Below are 13304 nucleotides of genomic sequence, written 5' to 3'. Positions count from 1 at the left end.
AAGATACCTCAGATACCACACCAAACACATATGTACATATCACAACTCAGATTAAATCGACAAAATGCCTCCAACAAAACACCACCGATGTACATATACTACATCTCGGATTTAATCAACAAGATATCTTCAATAATACCTCCAGATACATACACCCAACTACATATCTATGATTCACAAGGAACCTTCAAACCATATCAGAACATGGATACATATACTACTTACAAATGGACAGTCCACCCAGGATTCCTACAACACATAACAATCATCATATACGTGCAATATAGACATGCAAAATCAGCATACCAGCTCAATCAAAGAGACCAACCTTATGCTACCAACACTCATGGGTTACGGGTATATCTAAACAAAATTCATGCATATGTATCAAGCATGAATACATCAATCAAAAGCAACTCAAAATGGAGCAGCCTAATCATCCAGTAACAACCCTGCTCTAAGTTCAAAGGAACTAGTATCGGACAAGAAAAATATACACAGCCGTGGTATAACATTGCAAGTCAATGTCATACCCTACCAAGACTATATCAAATGGGAAGAATTTTATCATCACAAATCCAAATGTACTCTCCCAGTATACACTAGTAACGAGTGTATCCCATAAGTGTTAAGCAATTAACTCTACACTTCCTTACATCAGCGGGGTCATATATCCCAATGCACCCTCTAAGTTATCCCACCAGATATATACAGTCCATGGTCAAAGTTTTCATGGAATAGGATACATCGATCCTCTATAACCTATCCAAGCCGACAATGATATACGGCTGAATCCGTCCTTTCCACGTCAGTACAAAGCATGTACTCAAATGTGCTCTAGATACATAACTAAGCACAAACAACCTAAAGGTTCAAACCTCTAAGAATAGAGTATGACAATCCTCTACTGATCAACCAACAAAACTAAATCATTCATCTACTAACTAATCAAGAATACCTTAATCCTCCACAAGCAACTAAGGTATATCAAACTACGATCAAATGGTATACTACATTATCAAATAACTAAATCAGTTCATGGGTCAATTCAACACTAATACATCATCTCAAACTAGAGAATGTCAATCCACATAATATCATATGAATAAATGTGTACGACCCAAAAGAAAAAGCTAGAATTCAATATCATCAAGACACCCTCATTTTTTTTTATCCTCAAAAATATCAGCCCACTAATATCAGATGAATAAGTCTCTACTCTCCATGAGGGTAAGTTAGCATTCAAAACATCAAATCATTATTTATCCACATAGTTCAATATCAGATGAAACAAATATCAATTTTATCATCCTGTTAACTAACCATAATTAACCAGATTTATTAAAATCAAAAATCTCATAGGCACATAAACTCTCTAGCTTCCAATTTATAATCTGATCACCAACTATAAACATCAACCTGTGAACATCATACATGATACTCACTATATCACCATCAATGACAACCCAAATAAAAGATCATCAAAATAGTTATCCACTAAAAGATCATCAACAACCACATAACATTTACTCTCTTAAATCATTAGAAATCAACACATCAAAATATCTGATCTCACAATATCCCTCAACCTCAAACCATTCTCAATAATGATCAAACATGGTAACTCCCCTAATGAACAATTTTTCATCATATCGGGTATCCTAATATCCAAAAGATATGAGTATAAAACCTCCACTGGCTAAAACAACATAAATATGTAGGTATCATCCACTACCCAGCTAACAATAGCAGAGGCTGGTATGTGCCTCCATCTCCTACTAATAGTAACAGAAGCTAAAATCTACTGATGGTATGATGTGAAAAATCACCAGAGACTATAATCCTTGATCTCTATTAAGGTCAACCATGCTTAATGGCTAACTCATCACAAAAAATATGTGCTACAGCAACCAGACAGGTACTAAATAAAGAATGCTAATACCTGTCATAAACTATAAAATTAAACATCATACCTATATGCCGTCTGGAGATGTTCCGTCGCTGTCCAGTCCCCAAATTGACCTCAAAATTTCCGATCGAGAACAACAACGGAAATCCATATAAATCCGAAACGGAAATCCAAACCCAATCGTAATGGAAAAATTCATGTCACTCAAACAACTACCCAGTTTGACTCGCAAACTTGGGCTAAATCCAAAAATCCAGAATACCCAAAAACAGGTATCCGATAAATCACCAGAACACCGAAAGCAGGTATCATAACCCGCTCTGATACCAAATAAATTGGTATCAGATAAATCTCAAAAATCCAACACACGAAAATCCAACAAGTATCGCCAAACTTTGGCGCTCTGATACCATATCAATTGGTATCAGGTTATACCAACTATGCAAAATACGAAAACAAAGATCGTAAAAATCCAAAACACACAGCAAGTATCGTATACCTGCTCTGATACCACTAAATTGTCACGCCCCAGAGGAGTCTCTGTCCGAAGAAATTTCGACAGCATCTCCCCTGTACGGCGGACAATATGAAACTTTCTACATATCACATATACATCAGCCACAGGCGGCTGGAATGATAACAAAAAAATAAAGACAAACACCACGCAGTTAATAAAGATATCCAGCCTCTGGCTGTCACAACCACGCAGTTAATAATAGTAAACAACAACAATAGGACTCTGACTCGAAATCCACCCTACTCCACTACATTCGTAAAGCTCAAATCCAACGAACTCACCTCTTCTGCCGTCTAGGCAGGCATATAGTAGAATAAAAACCAAACCATCCAAAAATCCATCAAACGGTAACAATCCGTACAATATCCATAAATAAAATCCAAAACAAAACTAAAACATAGTCTGATGGAAGAAAAACCAAAATAAAGCAAATAACAACCTAGTAGAGAACTAGCTCTACGTGCAGATGGGGGGCCAGCGACTGGAACTGCTCCGGACAGCCTCAACCTGAAAATATCAACAATGGAGGCGGGTGAGTCCAACAGTACAACTGATATGCATAATAAAACAAATAACAGACAACACTAATCATGCGTACAGTCTCCTGAATATGAGGAGGATAAATGCAACTGAAATGAAATCAGAAGATAACTGTACTGACCGGATCAAAGTATAAAGGTAACAGGTCGTCAGACCGAGTGAGTCATAATCCTGTATGCATGTCAATCAATGCATCCAAACAAATGCAGCATATAAGTGCAGCAATCACAAGCAAATAAAAATGCAATAAATGCATATGTCAACCCCATACTCTGAAATCAATGCTCCTGTGCAATGACAGAGTAAACGGGATGCTGTCGGAGTACTCCTGTCCTGTGACCCCAAATCATAAATTGGGGAGCTCAATGCTCTCATCTCCCGGTACACGATGACGGGGAGGATATCTCTGCCGGCTACCACGCTGAGTCTCCTGACCAACGGAGCCAAACAAAGTCCACCATCTGCCGGCTACCACGCTGCTACCCTAAATGCCAACGGAGCCAAACAGAGCGGAACTGACTGCCGGCTACCACGCTGAGTCGCCTGACCAACGGAGCCAAACAGCAGAACCGCCACACACCAGCCAGATATACAAATCCATGGGTGATGTGTGCAGTACATGTAACTGGCGATGAGCTCAACCAAAGTAGAGCCGACAATCGCACAGCATGCAATCATGATGCATGATACTGAACATGGCAATCTCATGAATAACATGGCATGATCCATATAAATAGATACAAAGTGTGTACCACAAGAAGACGTATCAAATAGAAGGTACACAAATCGAAGAGGGTATCAAATAAACCCTAGATCCAGAATATAACAGAGCATGTGGTTAGGTCACTACCTAAGGCATATGTGATCAGGTAGACAATATGCAATGCAGAATAAATAAACAAACAACATGTACTAATCATGTAGTGACCAACCGAAATAAACAAGTAACACAATTACTGTTATATGTTAAACATATTATCATGCATATCAAAAGACACAAGTCAAAGTACCCGCCTCCAATAAAGTGATCCAAATCTGACTCCAAGATACTCGTCTCGCGTCAAGATCCTGTGTCACGAATATAAATATATTTCATTTAGCTACATTCTCATAAATAGCTAAATAACTCTCTAACCCTAGTTTAGGGCAAATCCCTGACCAACACATAAACCCAATTCAACCCATACATGATCAATAGCATATATCAAATTCCTATGCCTTACCTGAAACTCACAGCCGTTTTATCACTGTTGGAAGTAGGATCGTTTGCTGCTGGAATCCTTCCTACTGATCAGATCATGTTGAGATCAATAATTGGGAATCACAAATCAAACAACAACCCATCTTACAACCTAATCTTACCTCAGGTGTGTCAAGCTGTTGACAGGGGGTGGTGGCCGGAATCAAACAGAGACAGCAACAAACTCTTGATGCTGTGATAACCGGAACCAACTAGGTCACTGTCTTCCAACAATCGAATCGAAAGAAATCACACTACAAATGCATCAACAACCCAATCAACTACTAGTGCACAACTAAAATTTCAACCTAATCCTTACCTTCATCCAGTAGCTCACTGGATTAGAGGACGGAGGAGTTAGGTCACCGGTGTTGTTTCCAGCAAGGGCTACTGAGGCAGTAAACCAGAGCAAAGGGGCGACGACGACATACAGATCCCAAGTGGTGGCCACGGCAGAACCCTTACCAGCGTCGGAAACAGAGGCTAGGGCAGAGGCTACAAATCGACAATTGCTTTGAGTGTTGGCAGCCGGCTATCTGCTGAGCGGGGGCTAGGGCACGGTGAGAACTCGGACAAGGAGTCTCGGAGTGGCACAGAAGAGGTCGGAAAAAGGCGTCGACGGCGTTGGCACCTAGGGCTCGGTGCTGCTCGGCGTCGGGAGAAAGAGAGACAGTGGCATCGGCAGAGATGCTAGGGCATAGAGGAAAGGCAGCCGAGGCTGGGAAATCGGTGCCGGCAGTGGCATCGCTGGAGTCGGGGCAGAGGCTAGGCACCGGCGATTTGGGGACGGCAGAGCGGAGAAGAAGAAAAAGGAACAAACCTTGATCGGGGCTTAAATCGCGAGCGGTTAGCTCGGCGCCGGTTAGGGCAAGGGGGTGAGGACTTCGGGCGCGCGGCAATGAAAGAAAACGGCGGAGGAAAATAAGAAAAAGAATAAAGAAAAAGGGAGAAAAATCAAACATTTCCTCTTTAAAACGAGGTAGCCTAAACAGGCTTTTCCGGACCCCATTTTTATCCCCGTTAACTCGTCCGTACGAGCTCCGAAAAATTCCCGAAAAATATCCAAAAATTCCGGAAAATTCATTTATTAATATTCCCTATTTTTTTTTCCCGGTATTTTACATTCTTCCCCACTAATAAAAATTTGGTCCCCAAATTTCAGTATCTACCATCAGCAAGTACTAATAACAAGTAACAATAATAAATGCTGAACGGTAAATTAAATCACATACCACAAGTGAAAAGATGGGGTATCGAGCTCGGAGCGTATCCTCGAGCTCCCAAGTAACTTCCTCATCCGAATGATGCTGCCATCCGACTTTAACCAGCCGAATAGTCTTGTTCCGCAACTGACGCTCTTTCCGGTCGAGAATCCGTACCGGAACCTCCTCATAAGTAATGTCAGGCTGAACTGGAACTGGAATATCTGTCAGCACATTCGTCGGGTCGGGCACGTATCTCATCAGCATGGATATGTGGAATACATCGTGCACGCCAATCAAGGACGGCGATACTACCAACTAGTGAGCTACTGCTCCAATCCTTTCTAAGATCTAGAAAGGTCCAATGTATCACAGAGCTAGCTTACCTCTGAGGTCAATCTCTTCACCCCTTTCTTGGGTGAAACTCGCAAAAATACCTGGTCACAAATGGAGAACTCTAAGAGTCTCCCACTCCGGTCAGCGTAACTCTTCTAGCAGTCATATGCCTCTAACATCTTCTGTCCGATAGTATGGACCACTTTGCCTCACGTTGAGCTCTATGAGGTCCCAACAACTGGGCCTCTCGGATTCTCGTCCTGATTAACGACTGAGCAACTATGGTAACAAGAATACCCTGCTCTGTCTGTCCCTGCTCCTCAATGTCTAACTCAGAGAAATCCTGAATCAAATCTGTGACCACAACTCGGTGGCAAGCTAAAGTCCCTCTAGACCTCTAGCTAAGTGCATCGGTAACCACATTAGCTTTTCCCAGGTGATAGCTAATGGTACAATCATAATCCTTCAGGAACTCCATCTATCTCCTCGATCGAAGATTAAGTTCCTTCTGAGTGAACAGATATTTGAGACTCCGATGGTCAGTGAGAATCTCAATGTAATATCATACAGGTACTGCCGCCAAATCTTCAGGGCAAAAATAATAGCGGTCAACTCCAGATCATGAACTGAGTATTTTCTTCTCAGGCTCCCTCAACTATCGAGAAGCATATAAGAATACTCTACCGTGCTGCATCAGAACATCACCCATACCCTGTAGATACGCGTTGGTGTAGAGGACATATCCGTCCTCTCCAGAAAGTAAAAACCAAAAATCGAAGCCGACACTAGTCTCCGCTTTAGCTCCTAGAAGCTGGTCTTGCAATCCTCAGTCCAAGTAAACTTCACGCCTTTCATGGTCACGCGTGAAAGTAGCATAGCTATGCGGAAGAAACCCTCGACGAAAGGTCTGTAATATCCTGCGAGTCACAAAAGACTGCGGATCTCCTACACTGATTTCGGCTGCTCCCGACGGTAACAACCTCTATCTCCTGTGGAACCACGGTATACTCCTACTGGTGACCGTGTGTTCCAAACATCATAACAAAAGACAATCCAAACCAGCACTACTGATAATCACATATAGATGTTCTCGTCGAATCATCTCTAGATCTATGCAAAGATAGTGTACGTGACTCACCTCGGATCCGTAATAAACCACAACATCGTCCACAAAGATAATGGACACCTATCCAAACATCCTCGACATACCAGGATTATCGAGTCCCTGAAAACATCTAAGGCACTGTAAGCCTATATGGCAAAAACCAATACACATAATGTCTGTATCACAGACATTCCTATTCATAAGATCTCCAATAATAAATCGAAAAATCTGATCATCAATAACATAAATCACCAAAGAATAGATCCTCCAGGGTGAGAGCAACGCTCCATCACAGGAAATACTACATATGTGGGAGCAACGCTCTACCACAAGAAATCCTCAATATGTGGGAGCAACACTCCACCACAAATAATCTGAAATATGTATCTGCAATAAATATAGGAGCAATGCTCCGCTACCAGCAATCCGTGATATGTGGGAGCAACGCTCCACCACAAAACAATACCTAAGTACCCCAAGGCACCTAACTATCCAGCTAGAGACTGTACAAGATCTCTCTACCACAATTCGCTGTGGTTATCCTAGGATATAACAACCTAGTAACTAATCAAATTCATCATCAACTCTATCAGCATCCTAGTGGGTCATCCACTGATAGGAAAATTAGTTGATGGGTTAATTCAACAAATGACATAATGCAGTCACTCCACATTCTGCATTCAGTATAAGTAGAATCATCATACTGCTACCAATGTATACACCTAGCACTCATGCTCACACAATATATGTATGATCAACAAAATCCTCCAATTATTATACACCATTCATACTCACAACTCAGGTATATTCAGTATGATACCTCCAACAATACATACCGAACACGTGTGCAAAATCAATGTAGGTAAAATCAACAATACACCTCAAACAACACTCACATAACATATAGTATAACCAACATATAATTCCAATAAAACCTACTAAACCCAGGTGCACTCATAAAATCAAACATAATCAAAAGATACCTCAGATACCACACCAAACACATATGTACATATCACAACTCAGATTAAATCGACAAAATGCCTCCAACAAAACACCACCGATGTACATATACTACATCTCGGATTTAATCAACAAGATATCTTCAATAATACCTCCAGATACATACACCCAACTACATATCTATGATTCACAAGGAACCTTCAAACCATATCAGAACATGGATACATATACTACTTACAAATGGACAGTCCACCCAGGATTCCTACAACACATAACAATCATCATATACGTGCAATATAGACATGCAAAATCAGCATACCAGCTCAATCAAAGAGACCAACCTTATGCTACCAACACTCATGGGTTACGGGTATATCTAAACAAAATTCATGCATATGTATCAAGCATGAATACATCAATCAAAAGCAACTCAAAATGGAGCAGCCTAATCATCCAGTAACAACCCTGCTCTAAGTTCAAAGGAACTAGTATCGGACAAGAAAAATATACACAGCCGTGGTATAACATTGCAAGTCAATGTCATACCCTACCAAGACTATATCAAATGGGAAGAATTTTATCATCACAAATCCAAATGTACTCTCCCAGTATACACTAGTAACGAGTGTATCCCATAAGTGTTAAGCAATTAACTCTACACTTCCTTACATCAGCGGGGTCATATATCCCAATGCACCCTCTAAGTTATCCCACCAGATATATACAGTCCATGGTCAAAGTTTTCATGGAATAGGATACATCGATCCTCTATAACCTATCCAAGCCGACAATGATATACGGCTGAATCCGTCCTTTCCACGTCAGTACAAAGCATGTACTCAAATGTGCTCTAGATACATAACTAAGCACAAACAACCTAAAGGTTCAAACCTCTAAGAATAGAGTATGACAATCCTCTACTGATCAACCAACAAAACTAAATCATTCATCTACTAACTAATCAAGAATACCTTAATCCTCCACAAGCAACTAAGGTATATCAAACTACGATCAAATGGTATACTACATTATCAAATAACTAAATCAGTTCATGGGTCAATTCAACACTAATACATCATCTCAAACTAGAGAATGTCAATCCACATAATATCATATGAATAAATGTGTACGACCCAAAAGAAAAAGCTAGAATTCAATATCATCAAGACACCCTCATTTTTTTTTATCCTCAAAAATATCAGCCCACTAATATCAGATGAATAAGTCTCTACTCTCCATGAGGGTAAGTTAGCATTCAAAACATCAAATCATTATTTATCCACATAGTTCAATATCAGATGAAACAAATATCAATTTTATCATCCTGTTAACTAACCATAATTAACCAGATTTATTAAAATCAAAAATCTCATAGGCACATAAACTCTCTAGCTTCCAATTTATAATCTGATCACCAACTATAAACATCAACCTGTGAACATCATACATGATACTCACTATATCACCATCAATGACAACCCAAATAAAAGATCATCAAAATAGTTATCCACTAAAAGATCATCAACAACCACATAACATTTACTCTCTTAAATCATTAGAAATCAACACATCAAAATATCTGATCTCACAATATCCCTCAACCTCAAACCATTCTCAATAATGATCAAACATGGTAACTCCCCTAATGAACAATTTTTCATCATATCGGGTATCCTAATATCCAAAAGATATGAGTATAAAACCTCCACTGGCTAAAACAACATAAATATGTAGGTATCATCCACTACCCATTAACAATAGCAGAGGTGGTATGTGCCTCCATCTCCTACTAATAGTAATAGAAGCTAAAATCTACTATGGTATGATGTGAAAAATCACCAGAGACTATAATCCTTGATCTCTATTAAGGTCAACCATGCTTAATGGCTAACTCATCACAAATAATATGTGCTACAGCAACCAGACAGGTACTAAATAAAGAATGCTAATACCTGTCATAAACTATAAAATTAAACATCATACCTATATGCCGTCTGGAGATGTTCCGTCGCTGTCCAGTCCCCAAATTGACCTCAAAATTTCCGATCGAGAACAACAACGGAAATCCATATAAATCCGAAACGGAAATCCAAACCCAATCGTAATGGAAAAATTCATGTCACTCAAACAACTACCCAGTTTGACTCGCAAACTTGGGCTAAATCCAAAAATCCAGAATACCCAAAAACAGGTATCCGATAAATCACCAGAACACCGAAAGCAGGTATCATAACCCGCTCTGATACCAAATAAATTGGTATCAGATAAATCTCAAAAATCCAACACACGAAAATCCAACAAGTATCGCCAAACTTTGGCGCTCTGATACCATATCAATTGGTATCAGGTTATACCAACTATGCAAAATACGAAAACAAAGATCGTAAAAATCCAAAACACACAGCAAGTATCGTATACCTGCTCTGATACCACTAAATGTCCGGAGAAATTTCGGCAGCATCTCCCCTGTACGGCGGACAATATGAAACTTTCTACATATCACATATACATCAGCCACAGGCGGCTGGAATGATAACAAAAAAAATAAAGACAAACACCACGCAGTTAATAAAGATATCCAGCCTCTGGCTGTCACAACCACGCAGTTAATAATAGTAAACAACAACAATAGGACTCTGACTCGAAATCCACCCTACTCCACTACACTCGTAAAGCTCAAATCCAACGAACTCACCTCTTCTGCCGTCCAGGCAGGCATATAGTAGAATAAAAACCAAACCATCCAAAAGTCCATCAAACGGTAACAATCCGTACAATATCCATAAATAAAATCCAAAACAAAACTAAAACATAGTCTGATGGAAGAAAAACCAAAATAAAGCAAATAACAACCTAGTAGAGAACTAGCTCTACGTGCAGATGGGGGGCCAGCGACTGGAACTGCTCCGGACAGCCTCAACCTGAAAATATCAACAATGGAGGCGGGGTGAGTCCAACACTCAGCAGGTACAACTGATATGCATAATAAAACAAATAACAGACAACACTAATCATGCGTACAGTCTCCTGAATATGAGGAGGGTAAATGCAACTGAAATGAAATCAGAAGATAACTGTACTGACCGGATCAAAGTATAAAGGTAACAGGTCGTCAGACCGAGTGAGTCATAATCCTGTATGCATGTCAATCAATGCATCCAAACAAATGCAGCATATAAGTGCAGCAATCACAAGCAAATAAAAATGCAATAAATGCATATGTCAACCCCATACTCTGAAATCAATGCTCCTGTGCAATGACAGAGTAAACGGGATGCTGTCGGAGTACTCCTGTCCTGTGACCCCAAATCATAAATGGGGGAGCTCAATGCTCTCATCTCCCGGTACACGATGACGGGGAGGATATCTCTACCGGCTACCACGCTGAGTCTCCTGACCAACGGAGCCAAACAAAGTCCACCATCTGCCGGCTACCACGCTGCTACCCTAAATGCCAACGGAGCCAAACAGAGCGGAACTGACTGCCGGCTACCACGCTGAGTCACCTGACCAACGGAGCCAAACAGCAGAACCGCCACACACCAGCCAGATATACAAATCCATGGGTGATGTGTGCAGTACATGTAACTGGCGATGAGCTCAACCAAAGTAGAGCCGACAATCGCACAGCATGCAATCATGATGCATGATACTGAACATGGCAATCTCATGAATAACATGGCATGATCCATATAAATAGATACAAAGTGTGTACCACAAGAAGACGTATCAAATAGAAGGTACACAAATCGAAGAGGGTATCAAATAAACCCTAGATCCAGAATATAACAGAGCATGTGGTTAGGTCACTACCTAAGGCATATGTGATCAGGTAGACAATATGCAGTGCAGAATAAATAAACAAACAACATGTACTAATCATGTAGTGACCAACCGAAATAAACAAGTAACACAATTACTGTTATATGTTAAACATATTATCATGCATATCAAAAGACACAAGTCAAAGTACCCGCCTCCAATAAAGTGATCCAAATCTGACTCCAAGATACTCGTCTCGCGTCAAGATCCTGTGTCACGAATATAAATATATTTCATTTAGCTACATTCTCATAAATAGCTAAATAACTCTCTAACCCTAGTTTAGGGCAAATCCCTGACCAACACATAAACCCAATTCAACCCATACATGATCAATAGCATATATCAAATTCCTATGCCTTACCTGAAACTCACAGCCGTTTTATCACTGTTGGAAGTAGGATCGTTTGCTGCTGGAATCCTTCCTACTGATCAGATCATGTTGAGATCAATAATTGGGAATCACAAATCAAACAACAACCCATCTTACAACCTAATCTTACCTCAGGTGTGTCAAGCTGTTGACAGGGGGTGGTGGCCGGAATCAAACAGAGACAGCAACAAACTCTTGATGCTGTGATAACCGGAACCAACTAGGTCACTGTCTTCCAACAATCGAATCGAAAGAAATCACACTACAAATGCATCAACAACCCAATCAACTACTAGTGCACAACTAAAATTTCAACCTAATCCTTACCTTCATCCAGTAGCTCACTGGATTAGAGGACGGAGGAGTTAGGTCACCGGTGTTGTTTCCAGCAAGGGCTACTGAGGCAGTAAACCAGAGCAAAGGGGCGACGACGACATACAGATCCCAAGTGGTGGCCACGGCAGAACCCTTACCAGCGTCGGAAACAGAGGCTAGGGCAGAGGCTACAAATCGACAATTGCTTTGAGTGTTGGCAGCCGGCTATCTGCTGAGCGGGGGCTAGGGCACGGTGAGAACTCGGACAAGGAGTCTCGGAGTGGCACAGAAGAGGTCGGAAAAAGGCGTCGACGGCGTTGGCACCTAGGGCTCGGTGCTGCTCGGCGTCGGGAGAAAGAGAGACAGTGGCATCGGCAGAGATGCTAGGGCATAGAGGAAAGGCAGCCGAGGCTGGGAAATCGGTGCCGGCAGTGGCATCGCTGGAGTCGGGGCAGAGGCTAGGCACCGGCGATTTGGGGACGGCAGAGCGGAGAAGAAGAAAAAGGAACAAACCTTGATCGGGGCTTAAATCGCGAGCGGTTAGCTCGGCGCCGGTTAGGGCAAGGGGGTGAGGACTTCGGGCGCGCGGCAATGAAAGAAAACGGCGGAGGAAAATAAGAAAAAGAATAAAGAAAAAGGGAGAAAAATCAAACATTTCCTCTTTAAAACGAGGTAGCCTAAACAGGCTTTTCCGGACCCCATTTTTATCCCCGTTAACTCGTCCGTCGAAAAATTTCTAAAAATTCCGGAAAATTCCCTTATTAATATTCCCTATTTTTTTTTCCCGGTATTTTACATTCTCCCCCACTAATAAAAATTTGGTCCCCAAATTTCAGTATCTACCATCAGCAAGTACTAATAACAAGTAACAATAATAAATGCTGAACGGTAAATTAAATCACATACCACAAGTGAAAAGATGGGGTATCGAGCTCGGATCGTATCCTCGAGCTCCCAAGTAACTTCCTCATCCGAATGATGC

The 13304-nt window shown here is 41.0% G+C and overlaps 2 long non-coding RNA genes across 2 annotated transcripts; both read right to left on the bottom strand.

Moving 5' to 3' along the window:
* Window positions 1-3979: 3979 nt before the first annotated feature.
* On the bottom strand, window positions 3980-5232 carry LOC122037301. The gene is made up of 4 exons (XR_006127604.1): window positions 4526-5232; window positions 4329-4399; window positions 4190-4253; window positions 3980-4034 (listed from the first exon to the last, which is right to left on the bottom strand). It is a non-coding gene; the product is annotated as an uncharacterized LOC122037301 (long non-coding RNA).
* Window positions 5233-11788: 6556 nt separating this feature from the next.
* On the bottom strand, window positions 11789-13041 carry LOC122037306. The gene is made up of 4 exons (XR_006127609.1): window positions 12335-13041; window positions 12138-12208; window positions 11999-12062; window positions 11789-11843 (listed from the first exon to the last, which is right to left on the bottom strand). It is a non-coding gene; the product is annotated as an uncharacterized LOC122037306 (long non-coding RNA).
* Between the last annotated feature and the right edge of the window lie 263 nt (window positions 13042-13304).

The sequence above is a fragment of the Zingiber officinale genome, unplaced genomic scaffold (genome assembly GCF_018446385.1).
Source record: "Zingiber officinale cultivar Zhangliang unplaced genomic scaffold, Zo_v1.1 ctg251, whole genome shotgun sequence".
Taxonomy (NCBI): Eukaryota; Viridiplantae; Streptophyta; class Magnoliopsida; order Zingiberales; family Zingiberaceae; genus Zingiber; species Zingiber officinale.
The sequence above is the reverse complement of the archived record's forward strand: the minus strand, read 5'-3'. Positions and strand labels throughout refer to the sequence as shown.